Source organism: Ischnura elegans, chromosome X, assembly GCF_921293095.1.
Source record: "Ischnura elegans chromosome X, ioIscEleg1.1, whole genome shotgun sequence".
Taxonomy (NCBI): domain Eukaryota; kingdom Metazoa; phylum Arthropoda; class Insecta; order Odonata; family Coenagrionidae; genus Ischnura; species Ischnura elegans.
In genome coordinates this window covers 117,030,069-117,036,164 of record NC_060259.1, presented here as the reverse complement: position 1 = coordinate 117,036,164, position 6,096 = coordinate 117,030,069, and the positions used below count along the sequence as shown (strand labels likewise).

Here is a 6,096-nt window from a genome sequence, read left to right as displayed (position 1 = left end):
TCACTTTGACTATTTGTGACCAAACCTATTTGTTCTTCTAATAACAATTCATACTATAATTTCTGTATTTAGATTGTCATTTAGGGATAAATTAAACACTTCAGATATGAAACTCAACCTTTATTAGGATTTATTGCAACAAAAAACTGATAGGTTTTACAAGAAGAAATTCCTAAGGATTTGTTTTTAATTTTCCTTTTAATGTTCCTATTCTCCCTCTTCAAATAGAAATCAAGAAAAATCATCTACATTGGCCATTACAGTTCATTCTGTAGCATTTCCTTTCCCTTCAGTTGCCTCTAGTTGCTTAAGCAATTTTGTTGAACCACCGCTGAATCTTTGCCTTCTTCTTAATTACTTTACCCTGAGGGAAATTCTTCCATCGTGGGACTGCAAACAAAGGAAAAAATAACATCAAGAAGCTGAAAGTTTCTAATTTTGATGATACATTAAATAGAAAAATTGATACTAACTGCAAATAGCCTTATTGATGTAGGGTTTGTTGAACATAATTTTTCCAAGCTCTCCATCCCAATTGATGCAGCGAGCAAATTCATTCGTACACATATTTATGGCCTCATGGGCTGAAAACTCCATCAGTATGATCAACTGCAATTTGTCTAAGATGTTAAACCTGTGAGAAAGGAAACCAAAATAAATTTTAACTTTAACATATGGCACAAGAGGGGAAAATAGAAGGGTTAATTTGATGGATGATGTAGAGCGGATAACAGTCAATTTACTCACAAATGATTTGAAGAGAGATGAGGTTTTTAGGAGCTCTTCAAAGTTTTTTAAATCCTTCTCGTCATCCAGAGAAGTTTTGGCATGTTAGCTGCTTCAAACATCTCATCTTCTGGAGCAATATAAGCAAATCTTCATTTCCTTTTCCTCTCTTGTATGGTTGCAATCTCTTTTCTCGTTTGTAAAAACAAGCGTAAATAATCCGAGAAATGGCACATTACAGTGAAACCATGATTAATAATGTATTCTCCATGAGTTAAACAAACGCTCCATTGTTGATTTCAAATGAAGACCGATATTTATTATTGGCTATTATTCCCTTAGTGACGCACGTACGAGCTCTCACCGATAATATTATTGAAAACGAGGAGAAGCTTAATTATTTCTTACGCAAATGTAGCAATCAGCGACGATGAGTTATTTAAAAAAAACCGCGGCGCATTCTAGTTTAGAAATGGCGCGTCACGGATTTCCTTCGAAATATTTTGGCGAAATAGGTTCGTTCCCGGGGACTTTCTTGCGGTAAAAGCGAGTAATAGACCATTTTTAAGGAACAATTATCATAAAACGTCATTTAATCTTGGACGAAAATCGATAAAAATATCGAGAACAAAAAAATCACGATGAATATCATCCAATATCCATTAAAATATCACGATATATATCATCCGATAGAAACATCGGAGCCCATAAAAATCGCCTACCGATAAAATACCACGATGTATCATTTCATAAAAAAATCTCCAGCCCGATAAAAATTTGCCTTCAGATAAAATATATCACATTATATAATTCGATGAAAAAATACCTCCTATTTAATATCGCGATGTACCATATATTTGTGAGTTTTTAACGCAACGATTTATGGTCTAGCATAAACGAAGGCCAACCCTATACATATTCTAGCCATAATCATTTTCCCAAACTAATTTCCCGATGCCAAAACATGATAATTTATCGCGCGCGACGACGCGATCGGGTGATAAATCACGATGTTTTATCGCGGCTGCGGCTTTTATGAGACAATAAATCGTGATATTTTATTCGAGCAGCAAGTTTTATTGGACGATATTTCGTGATATTTTAGCAGTGGCGATTTTTTTATCGGATTATCTAGCGTAGTATTTTATCAAATGGCGATTTTTATCAGGCCCAATATTTCTTATCGGATGATATATCTTTATATTATATCGAAAGGGTATTTCTACCTTATAATAGTAGTTCCGTAGTATTTTATCGGAAGACTATTTTTAACGATTCCGATATTTTTAATGGCTCAGTTAATTTATCGCACCCGATATTTTTATTGGACGATATATCGTGATATTTTATCGGTTCCAGTATTCTATCGGTCCCGATACTTTTATTGGGCCCTATTTATCGAACAATTATTTATCGATAATGTACAAAACTCAAATTAGTATTCCCGATATAATTAATTATCGCGATATTTCACGATATATATCGCCCAAGGCAGTCACGTCTTGGGGTACCAATAGGGGAAGGGAGGGAGGGGAAAATTTTAATTAAGGGGCGCCTTTTAAATTTAGGCCTAAAACCTGGCTATGCCACTGAGTGACCTATTGGATGTAGCCACTGACTATTGGCAGATGGGTCCCAGGAGTTCAAACCTGGGGTGAAACTTTGGGCTCCCCAAAATTAATAATTATCTGTAGAACTAGCCCAGGGAAAGGAACTGGCCCCCCTCCTTTAGATGTGATATTCGCATGCGCGGTTTTGTGATTAAGTGTCAGGGGTGAGCTCTACCCTCACCTTTCCAAACCAACCTTCAGGTTGGAATGCGGGGAGAGTGAGTATCGTAGAGAATATTTGACAATTTTTTTATAGATTCTCACTTTTAGTGAAAACTTGTACAAATGAATTCAAAGTCAAAATGATGTCACTTTGACATCAGAATGACCCGCAAAAAGTCACCTTTACAGTCCTGACTGAATAATGACTTTTTGTGGGTCATTTTGAGGTCAAAGTGATGTCATTTTGACTTTTCTTCCTCCTTGGGTAGTCACTTGCAATTCACTAATTGTGCGAAAAATCCACAGGGAAAAAAATCATTCGCCTTGACCAGGATTCGAACCAGGATCCCCCAATTTGCCGTGATTTAGTCAGTTAAGCTACAGAGGCATCATTCTCCCCTTTAGAAATTTAATCAGGATCTGACTTTATGGATATACCTAGTACTCTGTTCCGAAATGATTTGCTTTACTATAAACCTTTCCTGTCGTCTTTTAGGATCTTATCACACAGAATTTTAACATTATTTTTTTTAATCCGTTCTCGTGCCAAACACCCTTGAGGTGGCTCACAGGATATTACCAATAATTAAGCCCGTATGACAATTTCTAATTTATTGGCAGATAAATCGGCGCGCAATATTTTTAAAAATATTGGGCATCACGTGCTCTATTACACGTATCAATATCTACACCAATAGTCACTACCATAGTTTTATAATGTCCCGCTAGAAACGCCACTATATTTCGATGATTTTACGTTGCACAAGCATTTGTGTTATCTGTATGCTTCAATCAATTGTTAAAAAACTTCTTTCGTCCCTATTTTTAGACATGCTCGGAGAAAAACCAATATTTTTCAGCCAAACCGGATTATTGGGAAATCGGAATATACATGATTTTCATATAGTTTAGATCATTATCCATGGCCACTTAAAAAAAAAACGACGGAACAAATGAAAGCTGCGTTGCCAGGTCTTGCGCGCGTGACTTTGCTTCCTGGTAACCGGCACTGGCCCCGCACAGCTCCGTTTGGCAACATGGCATTAATAGAAGTTATTAACTATCACAAATATAAATATTTTTATAGTTTATGGATCGTAGAAATATTGATATAATGTAATATGTCAAAAATTTTTGTATATTACATTCTGTTCTTATATATATGTTTATATATACATATTTCCTTCTTTGTGTATAAATATTGTGTATCGTCTTATTCTCTGTATTTTTTATTGTTTGACACTTTTACTAACATAGCCCTGAAGATGATTTAAGAAAATAAATCGAAACTTTGGCTGCTAACCTTGTACCTTGCTTGGCTTGTACCTTGCAACTGTACCCCTACAATTACATAGCTCAATAATAAGTAGTGACAGATTCAGTACGGGGCACTGTCAACACATGTGCTCCTCTATGGTCCTTTTTCCGGTAACAGAAAATGAGGTATTGAAGTGCATAAATAGCCTGAAAGACAAACCATCAGTTGGGATAGACGATATTCCTTCCTTCATCCTAAAAAAATGCTCTAAAGCTATAATTAAGCCCTTAGCTTTCATAATAAATGAGTCCTTTAATAAGGGTGAGTTTCCAAACTATTTAAAAATAGCTAAAATAAAACTGATCCACAAAAAAGGTGATGTGGACAACATAGGAAATTACCGGCCAGTATCCTTGCTGACTAATATATCTAAAATTTTTGAGCTAATGATGAGAGACAGGATTATGAACTTTGTCGTCCAATCCAAATTATTAAACATGGAACAGTTTGGATTCCAAAAGGGGAGAAGCACCAATGATGCGATTGCATGCTTTCTGAAAAAAATCATGACCTCATGGGACAGGAATGAATTCTCGGTGGGTATATTCAATGACCTTTCTCGTGCATTTGACACAGTAGATCACAAAATCCTTCTCATTAAATGTGAGCACTATGGGATCAGGGGAATCGTTCATAAATGGTTGCAATCATATCTAGAGGATAGGCAACAGATGGTAGAGGTTGAGGGTACAGACATCAACAACATTGTTACAAACTACTTATCTCCCATTGAAATAATAAATGTAGGGGTACCACAGGGCAGTATTTTGGGGCCCCTCTTATTCTTACTATACATCAATGATTTGCCGAGGTTTATTAAAAACAATGATATAGTGTTATATGCTGATGATACATCTCTAGCAATGAGCCACAGGGATCCAAAGCTGCTGCAAACGAAGCTGGAGAGTTCACTACTACTCCTAGAAAAGTGGTTCAACCTTAATAAACTTTCTGTAAATGTTAAGAGAACGAATTACATTCAATTTAAAAAAAAGAGGGAAGTGCCTCAGTTAGAGGTATTCTTAAATGGTCAGCCCATAGAGAGGGTAAATAGCACCAAGTTTCTAGGTCTAGCTATTGATGATTCCCTAAATTGGGAGACCCATACCAATACCCTATGCTCAACCCTGGCTAAAAGTGGATATGTTCTGAGAAATCTGGTAGATATTGTTGATTTAAATGTTCTAAAAATGGTATATTATGGTTATTTTGAATCCCATTTGTCCTATGGAATTATTTTCTGGGGATCGTCGCCTGGATTTCGTAGAGTTTTCGCAACACAAAGAAAAAGTATAAGGTATATAGCAAAGATACCCCCGTGGAAATCTTGCAAACCCTATTTCAGAGAATTAAAACTCCTAACGTTACCATCTATGTATATACAGTAAACTCTCGATTATACGAAGCAGGATTTTACGAAGTTTTCGATTATACGAAGTGATAGTGCGGTCCCGGCGAAAAGCCTATGGTAAATACATGGTGCTATTCGATTATACGAAGTTTCGATTTTACGAAATGCTTCGAATTTACGAACCTCGGATCGGTCCCCAGGAGCAAAAGGCATTCGTTTATACGAACTATGGCGAAATATTTGTCAACAAAACTAGTTACGCCGGCGTAAGTAGCTAAAAAAATCAGCGCTTCCAACTGTGGTTCATCAAAAGTGTGAAATCGTAAATGATAGTGCAACTTTGGAGAGAAAGGGTTCGCCTAAAACCTCACGGTGGGAATTTAGGGGAAGTAGGACTTAATTAAAATATCGCGACTGATATAATGCCCCTGTTTACGTGCCTATTCGTAAACATCGCATCGACAATACTTCGTAGTTTAACATGTCAGGAAGGTCGAGCGGGGTATTTCGTACACTCCTAATTAACCCTTTGCACTGCTGTGAACGTACCTGGTACGTTCGCAAGGCAGGCTGCTGTGAACGTACTTCGAAGACTACTTGACTACCTTTCGCCGAAGCACTTCGAAGGGTCCCTAATTCGGGACCCTTTCCTCGACGAGCTCACCCTCGCTGGCCCCTCTCTTCGACCCTCCGAGCGTGGGGCCTTTCTCCCCAAAAGTGACCGCTCTGATTGCATTTTGAAAATCAGTCAATCAATGCCATCATCAAAAATAATTGTTTGCATCGCACTCCCTGCCTATCAGGCATTCAAGTACGTCTCTGAACCGTGTTTCTGCGATGAGGAATAACGACTTTGTTAACTTTGCTAAAATGGCCAAGTTAATAAAATTGTCATTTTTCATCGCAGAAACACGGTTCAAAGACGTACT

The 6,096-nt window shown here is 37.2% G+C and overlaps 1 long non-coding RNA gene across 1 annotated transcript; it reads right to left on the bottom strand.

The window, feature by feature from the left end:
- Window positions 1-232: 232 nt before the first annotated feature.
- On the bottom strand, window positions 233-993 carry LOC124171714. The gene is made up of 3 exons (XR_006867920.1): window positions 748-993; window positions 474-634; window positions 233-390 (listed from the first exon to the last, which is right to left on the bottom strand). It is a non-coding gene; the product is annotated as an uncharacterized LOC124171714 (long non-coding RNA).
- Window positions 994-6,096: the final 5,103 nt, after the last annotated feature.